We start from the raw sequence: 22090 nt of genomic DNA, 5'->3' as shown, positions 1-22090 counted from the left end.
AAAACAAATACATAGTTTTCAGAATCAAAGAACTGTAAAAGCCTTCTAAAGAAAAAGAAATGATATTCCTGTTTTTCCTTAGCATATCACTTATTTTTTGAGTGGATGTTGAGAGAAGAGCTGCCATAACCCACTGGGTGGACTGGGGGAGAGGGTAAACTACAGCATAAACTATTATCCATGCGGAGCAGCAGTGCTCCAAAATGTAGTCACCAAACACAAAGTAACTTTTAAGGTAACACAGAGCTCAAGGCAGGGTAAAGGCCAAGGTCACGGGAGGAAAAGGAGAAAATGGGTGACAGAGAGGTTTCCATGGACGTCATGTGGGAGGAACGCCGGCCCTGGGCCACAGACAGCGATTAAAACACAGCCCATCTGAGTGTGTGTGTGCACACGTGTGTGATGTGTCTGTGTGTGCATGTAGCCCTGTGTACGTGTGTTTCTGTCTGCATATGCGTGTTTGTGTGCCTCTGCATGTATGCACATGTTTGTGCATGTATATGTGTGGTGAGTGTGTCTCCATGTCTGCATCTAGCACGTGTGTGTATGTCTGCACAACATGTGTGCAGAAGTGCTGGGAAGCATACATGTTCCATGTCACATGTACACGTGTGCATGGACTCACACAGCAGGCGATCACAAGCACTCTCAGGAAAGGGGGGCCTCGTCTCTCTCCTGCTCTCTTTCGACTCCTCTTCTCTTCATTTATCCCTGTTGGCTGTTTCCCACACTTTCTCTGGTGAATATGTATGGCTTTGTCATCAGCATAAGAAAAATGCACGTCCTCCTAAACCCAGGGCATGAGGCTTCCGCAGTAGCCCCCTGGGGGAGAGGGAAGGGGGTCCCTGCCCTCGGGGGCTTCCTTGCAGGCTCCTGGAGAAGGGAGACATGTTCCCACCACTGGGTGTGACCCAAGGAAAGGAGGGGGCCCTGGGCCCAGGGCAGAGGAGATTTGTGCCCTCCTGGGTGGGTGTCAGGAGAGGCTGCATCAGGCTGCATGCGACAAAGGCCCCTCCACACACCTCTCAACTCTTGATCGTAAGGGACCCAGGAAATCACCTCCGTTCTCTCATGACTGGAAATGTGTTCTGCCCTGCGTCCTGAGCAGAGCACACACTTTGCCTCTCCTTTCCTCAGACCCCCTAACTTCTCCTCTCCAGCTGGCAGAAGGCAAGGCTCTGCATAGGTGCCAAGCTGTGCCACCCTGCAGGAGCTGATCTGGGGCAGCCCAGCAGGTCCCCGAGCCAGCCTATCACACACCCTCCCCTCTACTTCGTTATTTCCTCCAAATCTTACACTATTCCCCACCCCCAAAGTATTCCTTTCTCTCCCCTTCTGCCCCCAATGCCTTTCAGGCCCACCCTGCCACCTCTTCCAGGAAGCCTCCCTGGCTCCTCGGGCATCCTCAAGGAATGCACAGCCTCTTCACAAGGCGCACCTTCCACTCTACCCCGCTCAACTCTCAAGGGTGGGGAGTGGCTCCCTGGAGGGCTGCACAGTGAGGCTTCTGAGCTGGGGTCTCCGTGGACTCCCATGTTCTGAGTTAGATTAATGATGCCTGCCGCAGGCCAGGCCAGGGCAGAGCAGGCGCAGCTCTGGATCTGCATCCCTCTGGCTCCTCAGTGCCCCTCATTCAACAACTGGCTGGTACTTCGCATTCCTAACCAGATTATTCATTTACTCGTTAAAGAAAAAAATTAGTGTTTACCATGTGCCAGGGTCTTGGAGACACAGTGCCCGCTCCCTGTGTTTACCTTCTTCAGGAACGGGTCATGGGAGGGGATAATGATAAACAGATCAACAGACAAATGGAAGGTGGTGAGATAGTCTGTGGACAGGCAGTTGGGGTGTTTACATGCAGGGAGGGCTGTTGGAATCTGCTGGCTGGGACATACAACGCCTGAGAAGAGGTAGTGGACACAATTCATGGGCAGACGTTAAAAGGGGTAGATAAGATGTATTTGCATTTTTCACCAGTTCTTTAAAAGTAAACATTTTTTGCCTCTGAAAATATTCTTTACCAAACACTCTACCCTCCCCACCCCCCAAAATACAGCTACACCATTATCAAATTGAAAATAGGGGCATCTTTATTTTTACAACATCAAAATGTTTTTTCACACGATCGATAATGGAAGCAGTTCTTGAAGCACCTGTATCACAAGAGGCTGGTACTTAATAAACAGCCTGTGAAAGTTAAGTGATTTCAAAGGAGCTCTTCATCATTAATTCTAAAACACATAATCAGGATTGAAGTTGAAATATGTATGGGATATCAGTCACTTAGTAATCTAGCGGTGGCATTGATAATAATTCACTCTGAAGCAATGGCAGAAGCATCTGGTCTTTCCCATGGTGGAAGCAGGACAAGGCACCTGGCAGGGGAGGGGACATGAGCATGTGTCCAGAAGGAGCTCATGGCCGGCAGCACAGAAGAACACTTTATTTAAAAAAAAAAAAAAGAACAGGATTCATGGCTGAGGAGAGATTAAGTGGCCAAGAGAACCTATAGTGACCGGATCAAAACTACCTGATTCCCAAAAACTGTGGAGACAGAAGTGCGGATGTTTGCAGGTTTAGGGAGCCCCTTGTGAAGATGGGGCCTTATAGAATCCCAGTGAAATTATGAGAGTGTGTTGTCTAAATGCAGCCTTCAAAGGGACCCGGCTTGGCAAGACAATTCTCAAATTGCTCCTCAAGTCCCAGCAAGACTTTAATGGCCAAAATTGCTGACTCCTCAGTTAGTTTCATTTAATGATCATCTGGCTCTGCTCTGGGGGCTGGAAGGAGAATCTGCAGAGGGGGGGTCCTGCCTCTCAACACAGCAAGCTCCTTCCCTCCACCCGTCCTGCTCAGAACACCAGGCAGGGTGCAGAAACTGCGCTTATATATCTGCTGTGGGAAATGGGGAGTTAGGGCTTAATGGGTTCAGAGTTTCTAGGGTGTAGAAACGTGTTGGTCACGGATGGTAGGGATGGTAGCACGACATTGTGAATGTATTTAATACCACTGAACCCTATACCTGAAAGCAGTTATCTTGGGAAATTTGTTTTATGTATGTCACCCTAATAATTTTTTAGAAAAGAAAAGCCAAAAAGCAAACCCAGGGTAAAAACTACTGACTTTTAATGATTATGGACCTATTATTTTTGCTTGGAATTTGAGGGTAAAATATCAATCAAATTGACTGTTAAAAAAATCTGTTGGATGATATTGAGGAGCTAACGAGTCAGTAAATGATTATGACATGGCCAAGATGCAGGAAAAAAACAGATGCAGATGGAAAAGCCTAATATTTGTGCCCTACAGGCACTGGCAGTTCTGGAATAGTGTCAAAATTTAGAGGTGGACGTGGTAGTAAAGGAGGCACAAAGGAACATGTGCAGAACAAAAGAGAACCGAAAAATCAAAGGGCAAATAATTCTTTACCCTGCTACACCTGAAAGATTTCTCCATTAAAGAAACCACACTTTGCTACATTACAGAGGAGAGCATTCTATAACTGGGAATTGTGTAAACAACCCTAATAGCCAGGCCTACCAAAGGAATCCATAAGTAAAAGGAGTCTCAATTTATACTACATTGCCATAGGAAGAAAACAAAAAATGAAAGTGAAAACGGCCATAAACAACCATGAGGCAGAGGAAAACTGAATCACACTCCAAACTAAATTAAATTTCCTCAAAAAAGCATTTGGGGGTATGAGAAAAATACCTTCAACAGGATTATGAAAATTAAGAACATAAATGGACAGAAGACAGGAGAGAAATGAAGCAAAATTCATTGAACTCAGGAAACAAATACGTAAAGTTGACAATATCACATCAGCAATTGAGACTAAATTAAAGATGCCCAAAGAATAATAGAATGAATAAAAATGTAATTAAAAGCACTGAAGAAGGAATGGAAAACATTCAATAAAATTAAAATAAGGGGAGGGGTTAAAATGAATGGTAGGCAAATAAGTAAAATCCAGTATGCATATTGTTGGATTCCTTTAAGAAGAAAAACAAAACAACACAGTACAATATTTAAAACTCTAATCCAAGAAAAGTTTTTTTTTCTCCCCAAACTTAAGATCTGAATCCCAGGGCTCACAGTCGGACCCGGGTGGCGGGAACAGGCGTTAAGGCCCTCCGCTTGGGGTTCGGGCGTACTGCCCGCCCCTCTGCCCAGCTGCACCCGCTTCCCCCTCGGTGGCCTAACCCCGCCTCTCCCCCGAGGGCCACCGCCGCGCCATGACAGCCCCGCCTCGCTGCCGCCGAGAACCCTGGCTACCCTGTCTTCTGCCCGCAACCAGTGATGCACTCCTGCACGAGCCTATCAGCCATCTGCCGGCCCCCGGCCATGCCCCCTGCCCCTCCCCCATCTTCACCCTATATTAACCGCTGTACTTCCTGAATAAATCAGACTTGCGCACAGATCCTGGTCTCCTCGGTAGTCTTCTTCCCACCGCGCGTCCTCCGCACCTTGCCGGCCCCGGAGCACCTTCTCGGAAGGCCCCTCCGTGTGTTGCAGCCCTCTGCCTGAGCCCACACCGCCCCTGCAGCGGCCCTCCAGGCGAGCCCACACTGCGACATTTGGCGTCCAACATGGGGGCAACAACTTCCCGGCCAGACCCCCACCCGCCTCGCCCGCAAGGTAAGGACCCCCGTCTTCGCTAGGCCCCGCCGTCGGCGCCATGGGCGGCCGTCTTTCCTCCCGCCAGGCGCCTCAGGTTAGGGCCCTTGCCAGCCTTTTAGACACCAATCATATGAATGTCTCAGTAAAGCAGCTCCAAATGTACTGGGACCTTTTGCTGCCTTTCAACCCCTGGCTCTCCACTTGCCAGCTGTGGGACCCGGACACGTACACTAACCTCATTGACCGCGTCATGGCGGCTATGGAATATGAGAACAAGCATTTTCCCCCCAGCCTTCTCCCCACGCTCATCGCCATTCGCTCGTGCCTCCAGGGCACCCCCGTCAATCGGGTCGCTTTCCACTGCACCTGCGGTAAGAGCAAGGGAGAGGGGTCTCAGTCAGACAGTGATTCCAACACCGAGTCCTTGTCCAGCTGCCTCAACAACGCCCTGGACTCTTGACCGCCCAAACCAGACGCGCCTACCCCAAGATCGCGAACTTCCGCCTTCTTCTTGGGAGGATAAAGGGAAGTCCCTCCCCCTATACCCGCCCCCTCCGGCCACGGCGCCATCTTGGCCCCCACCGGAAGAGGAGCGGCCGCCATCTTACAAGCCGCCTACCCCCTGGGGCAGTCCGCCATCTTGTGAGGCGCCGCCATCTTGTGAGGCGCCGCCATCTTGGGACGAGCCACGTTCTCGCCCCACCCCCTGGGCACCCCCCACCGCGGATCCCTCATCCGCCAGAGGGCCCATGGGTACTTGGCCCCCACGGGCAGAGGCCCCCGCGCATCAGATGCCGCTCTTATACCCGCTGAATGCCGCCCCCTCGCGGCACCGTCCGCAGGATCGGTACCCCTTTACAGCCGACAAAATAAAAAACCTCCACAAGGCAGTTAAAGAGGACGACCTCGGTAGCCCGTAAGCCCAACATTTGCTTGAGGAGCTTAGCACTCAGCTCACGGTTCCGTATGACTGGGTTTCCCTCGCTCGGGCCATTCTAACCCCCGGCCAATTCATCGACTGGCATGCTCCCTTTACATCAGAGGCAGAAAAGCAAGTGGCACACAACGCCCGTGTCGGGGCTCGCCATCCCCCGGACGCTTACACAGGCACGGGCCAATTTGCCAATCCGGCCCAATATCACAACGCCCCCCCCGAGTTCTGGCTCCAACTTCACGAGCTGGCTTTACGCGCTTTCCGCAGCTGCTCCGCCACCAGACCTGAGCCACTTGCCAAGCTAGTCCAATGAAAAGACGAAGACTTCGCCGACTTCGTATCCCGGGTTCAGGAGGCCTGCAAGTGCAAGGTCCCTGGCGAGCATGCGCAACAAGCCCTTGCCCGGGAACTCATTCTGGAAGGGCCACCAATGCCTGCCGACAAGACATCCTACCAATGAAGGAAAGGGGAGTACACGACTGGATCCTGGCCTGCTCCCACATAGACCCGCAGGCCACCGCGCTGGCTCAGGCCATAGCCACGGCCATGTCCCTCTCCTCCGACTGCTTCAAATGCGGAGAAACCGGACATTTTGCCCGCGAATGCCCTCATGCTGCCCGACCACGACCATCCACGAACATGCCTCGAGACACTGGAGGAGCCAGACCACGCACGCCTCCCACCCCATGTCCCCGCTGCGGCAAAGGATACCATTGGGCCCATGACTGCCGCACCGCCAACAGCCAACGGCAGCCTTTAAACGCGAGAGGGGGCAGGCCTCAGCCCCGCCAGCAAGAGGCCACTCATCCACGCTACCACCCCCTGCCGTAATGTGGACCGTTCCACTGGGACCCAAGAAACCAATAATGGAGTTAGAGGTTGAAGGCCAATGGTTCGAGGGAATCCTTGACACCGGGGCAGAAATATCCTGCTTCCCAGAAACAGCCGCACACAACTGGGGTGTGCTCCCTGGCCCCCGCGTCATTGGAGCCACCGGAACAGCTCCCTCATTCCAAACCAGCCAAGATCTTATTTGGAAGGACAAGGAAGGCCACCAAGGCATCTTCCGCCCCCTTGTCCTGCCTGGCATCGACAATATCCTCTGGGGCCAGGATGTCCTCTCAAACTGCGGAGCCATTCTATCCACGGCTCCCCCCCAATGATATACGCCACTGCTCGCATTACACCTCCAGCACCCACTCCTCTTGAATGGGATACCGAGGAGCCCATTTGGGTGGAGCAGTGGCCCATCTCATCCCAGAAACTCTTAGTTCTCCAAGCTCTTGTCTATGACCAGCTCGACGCAGGACACATTGAGCCATCCACCAGTCCGTACAACTCACCCGTCTTCGTCATTCAGAAGAAGTCAGGCAAGTACCAGCTCCTCCACGACCTGCGTGAGATCAACAAGCACATCCGCCCAATGGGCTCCCCCCAAACGGGGTGCCCCCACCCCACGGCTATACCTAGACACTGGTGCACTGCCACCATCGACATCAAGGACTGTTTCTTCTTCATTCCACTGCACCCAAAAGACCGTCCAAAATTCGCCTTCACGCTCCCGTGCACCAATCACCAAGAAGTAGCTGAGCGTTACCAATGGCGAGTCCTCCCGCAAGGAATGCGAAACAGCCCGGCCATCTGCCAGCTTTATGTCAATAAGGCAATTCAGCCATTAAAGAACTTTGCATACATTGTTCATTACATGGACGACCTTCTCGTGGCGCATGAAACCCCCGGAGGCCTCCAAGCCATCGTCACGGCATTACTGCGCCATCTCAACAAGCTTGGCCTACAAGTCCAACAAGATAAGGTACGCATGGAGCTCCCCTTCACCTTTCTAGGCTTCAACATCCACAACACCATCACGCCTGCGGCCCCCCAACTGGCCATTCCGCAGAAGCTATCTCTGACAGAGCTACAGCAAATCTGTGGGCACATCAATTGGCTCCGTTCGGCTCTCCCGATCACCACCGCTCAACTACAACCCCTCTTCACCCTTCTGCAAACCGACCAAGACCCTCCGCAGGCCGTAACAAAGAAAATCGCTATTACCTCGGCTGTGCAGGAGGCCATCCGAGCTGTCAATGATGCCCTGCGAGAATGCCAACTGCAGTGTCACGACCCCAACCGAGCCATCTTGGCGCTGATCCTCCCTACCACGGGTACGCCCACCGGGCTCCTCTGGCAGAAGGGGCCCCTTCTCTGGCTCCATACCGCCAAAAGCAAGCTCAGAAAAATCGGCCTGCAAGTCACCCTCTGGATCTCCTTGGCCATTGACCTCGTCCGGCAATGCACCCACACATATGGTACTCCCCCTGACACCATTGTGTGGCCGCTTGATGCCAAGAAAACCACTGCACTGCTTCTGTCCAGTCCAGACATGCAAGTCCTTGCGGAACTCTTCCATGGCAAATTTGACAACCACTATCCCAGCCATCGGCTGCTTCAGGGCATCTCCCAGTTATCCTTCATCCCTCCGCCGCACCACCCCTTCCCGTCTCGCCGCCCCTACCCACATGCCACCACCGCCTTCACTGACGCCTCCAAGAACAAGTTCGCAGCTGTCATCTACTCGCCTGGTACGTCAGAGCCTCAAATGCTCATCCACATCAATGTGAACTCTGTCCAGGTAGGAGAGCTCCAAGCCGTCGTCCTAGCTCTCCGTGCCTGTCCCGACAGACCCCTCAACATCTTCACTGACAGCCTGTACACCTTGCAAGTCTGCCAAGTCTTGGCTTTCACCACGTTTTTTCCTGCCAAAAGGCCTATTGACCAAGCACTCCTAACTCTCCAGAGTCTCTTGGAAAACCGCACGGTGCCCTGGTACATCGCCCATGTGAGGAGCCATTCTGGCCTTCCTGGACCTATCGCTGCCGGCAATAACCTCGCCGATCAAGCCGTCCAAGCCCTCCCAGCCTCAGTAGAGCGCTCGGGAGGCCGACCGCCCGCCCCTCCACCTGGCGACCTCCTCAACCAAGCCAAGCTACTCCACTCTCGATTTCACTTCTCTGCCAGGAGCCTTCACAAGTTGTTCCCGGAACTTTCCATCCAGGCCTGCAAGCACATGGTCAGATGCTGCCAAACCTGTGCACCCCTTCTGCCCCTTGGGCCACTACAGCCGCAAGGAGTTAATCCACGCGGGCTACGCCCCAATGCCCGATGGCAAATGGACGTCACCCACGTGCCCCAGTTTGGCAGGCTCAAGTATCTCCATGTGGCCATCGACACCTTCTCCCACCTGTGCTATGCCGTTCCCCTCCCAGGAGAAACAGCCAAGCACTGCATTCAGGCCCTCAGACAAGCCATCCTCTTCATGGGAGTCCCATGGGACCTGAAAACCGACAATGGACCAGCATATCGCAGCGCTTCCTTCGCCGCGTTCCTGAGACTATACAACATCACTCATCACTTTGGAATTCTGTTCAACCCCCAAGGTCAAGGCATGGTTGAACACACTCATCTCTTCCTCAAGCATCTTATTCAAAAGGAAAGGAGCAACCATCCCCGCCACACACCTGGAGAAATTGTCACCTCTGCCTTAATCCACCACAACCTCCTCTGCTTTGATGAGGATGGCCTTTCCCCAGTACATGCTCATTGGGGCCCGTCCTACTGGCCCACACAGGCCCCCCTTGTTCAGTGGAAAGACCCCAAGACTAACATCTGGTCAGGGCCTGCCCCCCTCCTTGCCCAGGGTAGGGGTTTTGCTTGTGTCTTTCCAGATGACGCCGCCCAGCCCATCTGGATCCCAGGACACCTCATCTGGCCTGCCACTGCCGAACCGCCTGACCCGGAGAGAGAAACGTCGCCAGCGACACCTCACCCCACAGATGGCCATGATGACCCTGAATGCCGAGCCCGACCCTCTCCGCCAACAAGTTCTGCGGCTACTCCACCTAGCCCAAGCTGAAAGGGCCCGGCGGCCGCCGCCACCCACCTTCACCCCCCCCAAGACAGGCTTCTCGAATGTGCTGCCTGGCGAGGCCCCCCCCCAACAAAATGAGCGCTGGCCCTTCCTCTTCCACCTTCTTCGGCGCTTAATAAAAGAAAAGGGGGAAATGTAGGGTGGCACCGTGTGGGAGCGTGGCGACAGCAAGGGTCGGCTCATCTCCAGGCACCGGTGCGAGTCGGACCCGGGTGGCGGGAACGGGCGTTAAGGCCCTCCGCTTGGGGTTCGGGCATACTGCCCGCCCCTCTGCCCAGCTGCACCCGCTTCCCCCTCGGTGGCCTAACCCCGCCTCTCCCCCGAGGGCCACCGCCACGCCATGACAGCCCCGCCTCACTGCCGCCGAGAACCCTGGCTACCCTGTCTTCTGCCCGCAACCAGTGATGCACTCCTGCACGAACCTATCAGCCATCTGCCGGCCCCCGGCCATGCCCCCTGCCCCTCCCCCGTCTTCGCCCTATATTAACCGCTGTACTTCCTGAATAAATCAGACTTGCACACAGATCCTGGTCTCCTCGGTAGTCTTCTTCCTACCGCACGTCCTCCGCACCTTGCCGGCCCCGGAGCGCCTTCTCGGAAGGCCCCTCCGTGTGTTGCAGCCCTCCACCTGAGCCCACACCGCCCCTGCAGCGGCCCTCCAGGTGAGCCCACACTGCGACATTTCTTCTGTCATTTCAAGTCTGCTGTTGTATGCCTCTAATGTGTTTTTTTATCTCACTTATCATGTCTTTTGTTCCCATGAGCTCTGTTACTTTTCTATTCAGGTTTTCAAATTCTTCTGTATGCTCGCCCAAGTGTCTTCTTGATGTCCTTTTTTCATTAGCCATAGTGTCTTTCAACTCATAAATTTTGGAAATTTATATGCATCTCAATTAGTTTTCTGAAGTCCTATGTCTCTTCTGGGACTTTGATTTATTCCTTTTCTTGGGCCATTTCTTCCATTTTCTTAGTATGGCCTGTAAGTTTCTGCTGATGTCTAGGTGTCTGTTTAGGATGTTGAGTTTATTCAGATGCTCGATCTCTCTCTCTTTCATAGGGATTTATTGGTGGGAGGCTGTGTGTTACTGCTATTCTTAGTTCAGCCTGTTCTGGGTCTTTAGGCTTGTCCCTGTTATTACCTCAAATCTGGGCCCTGCACCCAGTAATCGGTTGCAGACCCACTTCCAAGGGCCTTGGGGAAGGAGATTGTAAAAGCCAGAAAAAACCTTTCTTACTTATTTACTTTTAATTTCCTTGCATACACTTCCCTAGTCCACCCGCTGATGGTGCTCTTTGGCAGCCCTCACAGTTCAGTGCCTTGTCAGAGTGTGTTTGCTGCAACACAGACTGGATCACTGTGATAGGGAAGGCTTCCTGGAGGCTAAGAGACTTGTGATTCAAACTTTCTTAGAGGCAGTTCTCCAGCCTTTGCCAGCAGCCACCTCCCTTTTCCCAGGTAGGAACTAATTCCACTCCCCTCTGCATCTTCAACAGCCAGTCCTGATGAGTAGAATGGGAAATGGAGAGAGCTGGATCTCTTTAGTCCCTTGCCAGCAACCAAGACAAACAATGGCATGGCCGTGCCTGGCTGGAAGGAAGGGCTCCTGGAACACCAGGTCAAATTTGTGGGTCAAAGCTGAGTCAGCCTTAAGCCGTGTCTGTCTCTCTCCCCTTTCCTGGGAAGGTGGATCCCTGGGACCCCCTTTGTCTGTAGCTGCTAGTACAAGGCCCGTGAATTCAAAAGTATCTGTAGCAGGGGAAATGGCTGTGGCTCAACCAACTGGGCTCCCGTCTACCATATAGGAGGTCCAGGTCTCCTGGTGAAGGCAAGCTGGCCCATGCACTGAGCTGGTCCACGCAGAGTGCCGGCCCATGCAGGAATGTGGCCCCATGCAGGAGAGACACCCTGTGTGGGAAAAAGCAACCTCATGCAGGAGTGCCAGCCAACACGGAGAACTGGTGCAGCAAGATGACACAAAAAGAGACACAGAGAATAGAAAATAAGAAGACATAGCACGGGAGCTGAGGTGGTACAAGAGAGTAATTGCCTCTCTCCCACTCCAGAAGGTCCCAGGGCAGCTTTCTCAGAGCCACCTAATAAGAATACAAGCAGACACAGAAGAACACACAGTGAATGAACACAGAGAGCAGACAACAGTGGGAAGGAGGGGGTGAAATAAATCTTTAAAAAAAAAAAAGGTGGTTCAACTTTAAAAAACAAAACAAAAGTATCTATAGCAAGGGTTCTTTTTTTTAAAAAAAAAGATACATAGATTACATAAAATGTTACATTAAAAAAATATAGGGGTATAGTAGGGATTCTTAACCTTTTTTGTTCCAGGGATCCTGTATTAGTTAGCCAAAGGGGTGCTGATGCAAAATACCAGAAATTAGTTGGTTTTTATAAAGGGTATTTATTTGGGGTAGGAGCTTACAGATACCAGGCCATAAAGCATAAGTTACTTCCCTCACCAAAGTCTATTTGGAGCGAGATGGCTGCTGATGTCTGCAAGGAAGGGTTCAGGCTTCCTGGGTTCCTCCGTTCCTGGGGCTTTCTTTTCTCTGGGTTCAAGGTTCCTTCTTTCCTGGGGCTGGCTTCTCTTTCCTCCACATGCTGACTTCCTGGGGCTCCAGTTTAAATCTTCAGCATCAAATTCCAATATCAGAAACACTTACATCAAAAGCTTCAACTCTGTCCTTTGCCATGCCTTTTATCTGTGAGTCCCCACCCACCAAGGGGTGGGGACTCCACGTCCTAATGACGTGGCCCAGTCAAAGCCCTAACCATAACTCAATCATGCCCACTAATAGACCAGATTACAAACATAATCCAATATTTATTTTTGGAATTCATAACTATATCAAACTGCTACAGACCCCTTTGCCAGTCAGGTGAAAACCATGGACCCCTTACTAAGTCTACACTACACTGTGTGTTATTTAATAAATATATCACACCTTCACCAACATGTCCCCACAAGAATTTTTTTTTTTTTAATTCAAATCAAGCTCATGGACCCCTTGTTAAAAACCCTGGTCTATAATGGGTTGGGGGAGGATGCTGGTAGTTGCAACTGTGGCTTTTAACTCACAGTTTTGCAATTGCAATTCTTTTCCTTTGCCCTTCTCTTCTGGGCAGTGTCCAGCCTTCCCCTGGTGTCCTAAACCCTAGAATATTTTTTTTCCATGCTGTTTCTGCCTGTCTTCTATTTTTCTGAGAGGGAAAAGAATCCTGTGTCTAGTCTACCATCTTCCCAGAGGTTCTCCCATACTTGCTATTAACCTGAGATAGAAAATCTCCTATTGAAATGCTGAACAAAGTTGATTTCAGCATTGACCTATGAATCCAAAATAATGCAAAACAACAACATCCACTGCTGTCTCTGTGGTGAGTAATGAACTGTGTACAAGAGAGACCTTTCCTCAACATACCACCCATTATTCACATCTCTCGCTCACCTAAGGAATGCACACTTCTTTGTGCTGTGTTCTCTAGCACAATGCCCATCCCCTATGAAATGTCCAGTGAACATCTGTGGATGTTCACAGTGTGATTTAAACTACTATAGGTTTGTGTAGTTAAGAGGTGCTGACAATGGGCAATAAGATCATGAGGTGGGGGGCAAAAGGCCTTAAAGAGAAAAGCATACCTTGATGTAGCAATTTGATATTATTTATGAATTCCAAAAAGAAGGATTATGTTTGTAAACTGGGCTGTTCCTCTTTATAAAAACCAACAGATTTCTGGTACTTTGTACCAGCACCCCTTTGACTAACTAATACACGTGATTAGACCCTTCTTTTCCTGCCACACCCTGTGCTGTTTCTGGCTCCAGGGTATTTGCTCCTGTAATTGCCTCTGCCTGGAGTGGCTATGCCTTCCCTCCACTTCACCTGGTCACCTCAGAACAGAATATTCAATCAATATTTGTTTCAAGTATCAAGAGCAAAAGCAATGGGATTATGTTCCAGAAATTTGTATATCCCTCACTTCACTCAGGACCATCTACTTTCTTTGAGGGGCTCCGTGTACAAAAATCATTAAAAATTTCAAGAGGATGACAGTATAGCATTAAACCAAGCACCAGACCTGTGTAAGCATGGACCCAGACTTCCCATACCATATTTTATTTACCTGAATTTATATATCTGAATCCTCCAACAAACTGTGAAGTTCCTAAAGGGCAGGAACTATTCATATGGTAGATTATCAATAACTGTTTCTTGAATGAATGAATGAGTGTCATTAATCTTGAAGAACGTATACGATTTCAAAAGAGAGAAATGAAACCTCACAGGTGAAGGAATAAATAAAGCTAGAACTGAAGATCAATGTGCAGGGTTTGTTTGGGGAAGAAGGGTCCAAATGACAGAAATAATATGATGAGAGGTTTACAGTGTCCCGTAAGGATGGAGTTTCAGAAATACTTTGAAAAAGCTTCCTGGAGAAGACTTGATCATTCACTGTCTTCCAGGCACTTGCTATGTGCTGAGGAAGCATCAGCAAATACAACTGATTTTCTCTCTCTTCTCACACAACTTAAAATGTAGTGGATGGGAAGAAGATATGGCTCAAGCGATTTGGCTTCCAACTACCATACGGGAGGTCCTGAGTTCAGTTTCCAGTGCCTCCTGGAGAAGGTGAGTTGGCACGGTGGGCAGGCACAGAGAGCTGATGCAACAAGATGGTGCAACAAAAGAGACACAACAAACCAGGCAGCTGAGGTGTTTCAGGCGATGAGCATCTCTCTTCCACATGGGAGGTCCCGGTTTTGTTTCCTGGTGCCTCCTAAAGAGAAGATGAGCAGACACAGAGAGCACATAGCAGATGGACACAGAGAGCAGACAGCAACTCCAAACAACAAGGGGGAAGGGAAATAAATAAAATAAATCTTTAAAAGAAAAATGTAGTGGAAGAGGCAGATATTAAAACAAGTAAACTTAAAAAATGATAAAAGGAAAGTGTGAAGATGGGGGGAGATATAAAATAAATAGGTTTTGGGGAAAATTAACCTAACTTCAGATCAGTGCCTTGACCAAGTGGCCTTTATGCTGAGATCCACCAAAACTGCTGTTATCCAGGTTCCAGAAGGCCTCCACATCACCAAATCCAGCAGTCAGTCTCAGTCCTAGGCTAACTTGTACCATCAGCAGCATTTGCTCACTCTCCTCGAAATAATTTCTTCACTCAGCCTCCAGAGCACCAAGCTCTTCTGATTTTCCTACTTGGCTGCAGATTCCTAGTCTCCTTTAATGATTCTTTCTAAACCCTCCCAACCTCTACATGTTAGAGCAACAGGGGTTCTCAGAGTGCAGTCTGGGGCCCCTGGAATCCTTTCAGGAAGTCAGTGGGATACGGAAGCAGATAAGAGAATCCAGCTATTTTTATGAAGGCAGACATTAAAGAGATATGAAAAAATGCAAAGCAATGGCACTTCTCACTGATTTTTTTTTTTTTTTGGTTTAAAACTATTTTTTCTTTAAAAAAGTGTTATTTATGATAATGTGCTAGGTTATTGTTATTTCTAATGGAATTAATAAATACATATTTTGAAATTTTCTATTTTAATTTATAATTTCTAATATTGACAGGTAAAACTCACATATACAAAAGCTCTTTGATATCCTCAAATATTTTCAAGAGTGCAAACAGGTCCTGAAATTAAAAAGATTAAGAATTGCTTATATTTATTTTTAAAGATTTATTTATTTATTTTATCTCCCATCTCCCCCATTGTGTGCTCTGTGTCCATTCACTGTGTGTTCTTCTGTGTCTGCTTGCGTTCTTATCAGCGGCACTGGGAATCTGTATCTCTTTATGTTGTGTCATCTTGCTGCGTCAGCTCTCTGTGTGTGCGGTGCTACTCCTGGGCCAGCTGCACTATTTTTTTTCACACAGGGCGGCTGTCTTTGCAGGGCACACTCCTTGCGTGTGGGGCTCCCCTATGCAGGGACACCCTTGCATGGCAGGGCACTCCTTGTGTGCATCAGCTCTGTGCATGGGCCAGCTCACCACATGGGTCAGGAGGCCCTAGGTTTGAACCGTGGATCTCCCTTGTGGTAGGCAGACACTCTATCAGTTGAGCCAAATCCACTTCCCAAGAATTGCTTTTAAGAGTGTGCTAGGACTCTACCCTTTTACTTCTACCCTTAATCTCTTAGTGAGCTATCCAGTGTTTTAGCTCTCAATTGTGCTGACAACTCCAGATTTATAGCTCCAACCTAAAAATCTTCTCTGAATTCTATCAATTTTTAAATTTTTCTTATGGTAATATACATATAACATAAAATTTCCATTTTAACTACTATTATTAAGCATACAAGTCAGTGACATTAATTACTTTCACAATGTTGTGCTACTATCATCACCCTCCTTTACCAAAACTTTTCCGTTACCCCAACAGAAACTCTGTGTCCATTAAGCATTAACTCCCTCTTTTCCCCTTCTGAAATCTGTATTCTACTTTCTGTCTCCATAAATTTGCATATTCTAGTTAGTTTCATGTAAGCGAAATCATTAAATATTTGTACTATTGTTTCTGGCTTACTTCACTCAATTCCATGTTCCCCAGAATTCTAGATTCATGTATCTAGCACATTACTGGATATCTCCATTTGGATATCCAGTAGGCATCCAGGCATCTCAAACTTTTTATGTCCAAAACTGATTATCTGGTATTTCCCTTCAAACCTGCTGATCATTTTCTTCATTTCATGGAAATGGCAAGTCCAGTCTTATTATTTAGGTAAAAAAACCTTGGAGTCATCCTTGACTATTCTCTTTCTATCACACATTTCACATCTGATTCCTCAGCAAATCCTTTTGGCTCTAACCTCAAGGATATATTCAGAATCTGCCAACTTCTCACCATTTCCACTATTCCCATCCTGAGCCAAGCCATCATCATACCTTAGTCAAAATCTTAAGTAGCCTCCTGTTGTGGGTTGAATTGTGTCCACCAAACAGATAGGTTGAAGTCTTAACCCCAGTGCCTATGAATGTGAACTTATTTGGAAATGGGGTCTTTGCAGATGTAATTAAGTTAAGATGAGATCATACTGACTAATGGCCTTATAAGAAAACCAGGTGAAGACACAGGGACACAGACACAGAAGGAGAACACCATGTGATAACAAAAGAAGATACTGAGGTAAAGCATCTAGAAGCCAAGGAACACTAAGGATTGCTGGCATCCAGCAGAAGCTAAGAATGGCATGCAGCAGATTATCCCTTAGGGCTTCCAGAAGGAATCAACCTTCTGACACCTTGACTGAAGACTTCTAGCCTCCAGCACTATGAAACAATAAACTTCTGTAGTTTGATGTGATTCAAGTGTGTGATATTTTGTTATAGCAGTCCTAGAATACTAACAGACCCCATAAGTGGTCTTCCTCCTTGTGCCCTTGTATTCCTAAATCTAGTCTCAATTCAGCAGCTAGAGTGATCCTGTTAGAATATGTCAGAATATATCACTCCTGCCTGCTCTGCTCCAAACCCTCTAATAGCTCCCATCTCACTCAGAGTAAAAGGCAAGTTCCTTATAAGGGCCTCCAAAGCTCACCTGCTCCTTCCCTCCAGCCCCCACACACTTCTCTGACACACTGGCCGCTTTGCTATTCCTGGAACTTATCTGGCAGGCTGTGCCTTAGGGCCTTTGCTTTCAGCCTAGACTGCTTTCCTCCAGTTAGCTGCCTGACTCACTCCCTCACCTCCTCCAGGTCTTTGCTCAGCTGTTGTTTTTTAAGCCAGGGTTTCTTTTGTCTACCCTATCCAAAATTACAAGCCTTTTCTTCAACATCTCATCCCCTTCTTTGCTTTATGTTTTTTCGTAGGGTTTCTCCCTTTCTGTTTTTTCCAATCTTCCTCCCACTAGAACATAAGCTACATAAGGTATGGAATTTTTGCCTGTTTTGTTCACTACTCTATCTCCAGTGCCTAGCATGGTGCCTGGCACACAGCAGACATCTCATAAATATTTGATAGATGGATGAATGGGTGGGACCTAAAGAAGGCCTAAATGATCTAAATGAGGGAGGGAGAGTTTGATTCTAGACCAAGGGAACAAGCAAATGTAAAGGCCCCAAGGCCCATTCCAGGAAAAAAAAAAAAACCTACAGTTAGAAGCTGTTGAGATAGGCAGAGGCCAGACCAAAGGGCTTTGTAAGGCTTTGGGCTGTATTGTGAGGGGATTGAGAGCCACAAAGGATTTTAAACAATAGGATGACATGATCAAAAATTCATTTTGGAAAAAGCAGATTGTAAAGCAGGGCATATAATATTCCATATATGTTTATAAACTGTGTACATATTTGTTTTTTTCCCCTCTTTATTTTTAAAGGAGCTTTAGATACAAAATACATACTTGTTTTAATGGCCTTTTTTCATAGCAGTCAAGATGATTCATTTAAAAGTCTAGGGGAAAGCGGATGTGACTCAAGCAATTGGGCTCCCATCTACCATATAGGAAGTCCAGGGTTTGGTACCCGGGGTCTCCTGGTGAAGGCAAGCTTGCCTGCATGGCAAGTTCGCCTGAGTGGAGAGCTGGCCATGCATAGTGTTGCCCTGTGCAGGAGAGCTGGCCCACACAGGAGCGCTGGCCCACACGGAGTGCTGGCCCATGCAGAGAGCTGGCGCAGCAAGATGACACAACAAAAAGAGACACAGAAGAGAGACAGTAAGACATGCAGCAGATCAGGGAGCTGGGGTGACACAAGAGAATGAGTGCCTCTGTCCCACTCCAGAAGGTCCCAGGATCGGTTCCTGGAGTGCCTAATGAGAATGAAAGCAGACACAAAAGATCACACAGCAGATAGACACAGAGAACAGACTATGGGGTGGAGGTGGGGGGGAATAAAAAAATAAATCTTTAAAAAATTAAAAAATAAAAATAAATAAAAATCTAGGGGGAATCCGCAACATGGCGAAAGTAAGGAGCTCCTAGAGTCAGCTCCTGCTACAGGGCAGTTAGTAATCACCCAGAGCTACCTAAAGCACCTGTCTGGGGTATCCAAGACACCATGACCATCCTGCAACATCCTTCAAAGAAAGGAAGGAGGAGACTGCCCATCTGCAGAGAAGATTCCTAAGTAGATCTCTCCACACCTCAGAGGCCAGTGCCTCTCCTCCACTGGCAGCACAAGCCCCTTCAGGAGCTATTCTGTGGCTAAAATTGGAAGCTCTACTTGTCAAAAATGGAAGAAGAAGAGATGATTGGGCACTAACTTCAGCTACTGATTAGTAAATTTGGTGGGTTAAAGTATAATCCTAAGAACAGCTGAAGTTTGAACCTGTCCAAGTCAGAAAGAGGCTGGTAGCTGCCATTTTAACTCTGTCATCAGCATGAGAGGAAGCAGATGGACTGAAAATCACTGTGCTGGTAGGGACCAGCTTCTTTTCATCCAGATCAGATTGCAGTTCTAGGATAAGCTCCAGCCCCACCTCCAGCAGGGAAGAAGCTGAGGGAACCTGCACCAGCCTCTCCAGGAAAATACAGGCCACGCCACAGAGGCTGGTGATCATCCTACTCTGGTGGCACAAGCCACCTCAGGGGCTATTCTGTGGTTGGAATTGGAAGCTCCATTTCCAAAAAATAGGGAGGAAAAAGATAGTTGGCCACCAACTTCAGCTACTGATTAGCAAATTCGTCTGGCTAAAGTATAATCCTAAGAACAGCTAAAGTTTGAACCTCTCCAAGTCAGAAAGAGACTAGTAGCCACCATTTTGACTCTGCCCCCAGTATGAGGGGAAGCCTGGCTGCCTGAAAATCTCAGTGTCGGTAGGGACCAACTTCTTTCACCCAGATCAGCCTTCAGCCCTAGCCCACCTCTAGCAGGGAAGAAGCTGGCAGACCCTGCACCAGCCTCTCGAGGTAACTGCAGGTACATTCGGCAGGCACAGACTGAATAGTCAGAAGTCTACCAGGTCACCTGTGGTCATTTTGGACCCACACAGCATATATTGCTGTCCACACCTGCAGCTCCATCCTCACCCTAGGCAGGGGAGAAAGGGGCTTAAAGCTTCATCAGTCTCTCTGGGCAACTACAGTCTAGGCCTGCACTGACTTGGGATTATTATACACAGCTGTGGCTCTGTCTCTACCCCTGGCAAAGGGGAAAGTTAGGAGAAGCTTCATGGGTCCCTGGGGCAATGAGGGCAGCTTGAGCTTCCACATCTTACAGCGCCAACTACTTCATTGGCTGATACTACACAACCATCCAGGGAGAAAGAGCAAGAAAGCCCTAAACTAAAGAGGAAAACTGCACCCAAGAAAAAAAAAATACATCTAGTAAGCTAGATGCCAAGACACCAATAAAATATTACCATCCACACCAAGAAACAAGAAGATATGGCCTAGGTAAAGGACAAAAATAAGCCAGATGACATAAAGGAGTTGAGACAACTAATCATAGATGTTCAAACAAATCTCCTTAATAAATTCAATGAGATGGCTAAAGAGATTAAGAATATTGAGAAGACATTGGATGACCACAAATAAGAATTTGAAAGCTTACATAGAAAAATAGCAGATCTTATGGGAATGAAAGGTGTAATAAATGCGATTAAAAATACATTGTAATCATATAATAGTAGATTTGAGGAGACAGAAAAAAGAATTGGTGAGCTTGAAGAAATAGCCTCTGAAAAGAACAGATGGAGAAAAGAATGGAAAAATTGAACTGGGTCTCAGGGAACTAAACGACAGCAAGAGACATTCAAACATATGTGTCATAGATGTCCCAGAAGGAGAAGAGAAGGGAAAAGGAGCAGAAGGAATATTTGAAGAAATAATGGTAGAAAATTTCCCAACCCTATTGAAGGACATGGATATCCATGTCAAAGAAGCACAATGTACTCCCATCTGAATCCAAATAGACCAACTCTGAAATACATACTAATCAGAATGTCAAATTCCAAAGACAAAGAGAGAATTCTGAGAGCAGCAAGAGAAAAGCAAAGCATAACATATAAGGAATACCCAATAAGATTAAGTGCTGATTTCTCATCAGAAACCATGGAGGCAAGAAGACAGCGGTATGATCTATTTAAGATACTGCAAGAGAAAGACTTCCAGCCAAAAATCTTATATCTGGCAAGATTGTCTTTCAAAAATGAGGGTGAGTGTAGAATATTCACAGATAAAAATAAACTGAGAGAGTTTATAACCAAGAGACTGGCTTTGCAGGAAATACTAAAGGGTATGTTACAGCCTGAAAAAAAAAAAAAAAAAAAGAAACAGGAGAGAGAGGCCTAGAAAAAAAGTCTAGAAATGAAGATTATATCAGTAAAAGTAACTGAAAGTCTCAAAAGAGTGGTGAAAATAAAATATGACAGATAAAACTCAAATAGGAATAAACTTAACCAATGATGTAAAGCACTTGTATTAGAAGACTAAGTAGCATTAAGATGTCAATTCTACTAAAGTTGGTGTACAGATTCAAGGCAATCCTGATAAAAATTCCACTAGCATTTTTTTAAATAAATGGAAAGCATGGTTATCAAATTTATTTGGAGGGGTAAGGGATCCTGAATAGACAGAACCATCTTCAAAAAGGAAAGGCAAATTTGCAAGACTCTCACTTCTGGACTTTAAATCATATTACCTAGCCACAGTGGTAAAAACAGCGGGTACTGGCATAAAGACAGACACATAGACCAATGGAACCAAATTGATGGTGCAGAAACAGACCCTAACATCTAAGGTTAAGAGATTTTGACAAGCCTGTTAAACTCACCCAGCTCAGGCAGAACAGTCCATTCAACAAATGGTGCTGGGAGAACTGGGTATCCATAGCCAAAAGAAGGAAAGAGGGTCCCTATCTCACACCTTATTAAAAAAATAACTCCTTTTCTTTCCTAAAATGTACCAATTCCTTTCCCATATCAGAGATTTTGCATTTGCTGCACCCCGTACTTGGAAATCTCTTCTCATTCTTGAGGGACAACTTGGATGTCACCAGGTCAGAGCCCTTCCTTACCCCACCCTCTCACCCCAGTCTCTCTCTACCACATCACTGCATTTCTATTTTTTATAGCACTCACCCCTCTCTATAATGGAGGATAATCAGGTGTCATCAGAGCCAAGGATTTGGTCACTGATATCAATTGATGGCATTTGGGTTGAAACTTTCTTATGTGACATTGCTGAATATAGTGCACATACCTACAAGGGTTAAGGATATGCTAAGAGTATTACAGAAAACACAAGTCAAACAGCAAGACTTTATAGAATATTCTAAAAAATAACAGAAAGAGTCAAAATGTTAATAAAGATGAACAGTCAGAGGTCATTTTAGAGCTCCTCTATATGGTGAAAGCATCATTATTGTTTATCTACCTCATACTGATAAATAGCTTTACAGTTTACAAAGCTCTCTTCTGGGTGTTCTCTCATTTGAGGCCCTCCACAACCTGTAAGGAAGATAAAAACCAAGATGAATGAAGATCTGAGAATGATGAAGATGAGATTGAACTTGGCAGCTTTGAAATGAGAGGATGGAAACTCTTTACCACCTTGGCTGGCCATGAATTGATGATTGCCCCTCCCACCAATCCCCTAATAGAGGAGATCAAAGGGACTCACCTGGAGAAGGCAACCACGGGGGTC

At 47.6% G+C, this 22090-nt stretch overlaps 1 long non-coding RNA gene across 1 annotated transcript; it reads right to left on the bottom strand.

The window, feature by feature from the left end:
• Positions 1 to 2077: 2077 nt before the first annotated feature.
• On the bottom strand, positions 2078 to 12181 carry LOC139439130 (uncharacterized). Its single transcript, XR_011648964.1, has 3 exons — positions 11958 to 12181; positions 4859 to 4989; positions 2078 to 2440 (listed from the first exon to the last, which is right to left on the bottom strand). It is a non-coding gene; the product is annotated as an uncharacterized lncRNA (long non-coding RNA).
• Between the last annotated feature and the right edge of the window lie 9909 nt (positions 12182 to 22090).

Source organism: Dasypus novemcinctus, chromosome 6 (assembly GCF_030445035.2).
Source record: "Dasypus novemcinctus isolate mDasNov1 chromosome 6, mDasNov1.1.hap2, whole genome shotgun sequence".
Classification (NCBI taxonomy): domain Eukaryota; kingdom Metazoa; phylum Chordata; class Mammalia; order Cingulata; family Dasypodidae; genus Dasypus; species Dasypus novemcinctus.
The sequence above is the reverse complement of the archived record's forward strand: the minus strand, read 5'-3'. Positions and strand labels throughout refer to the sequence as shown.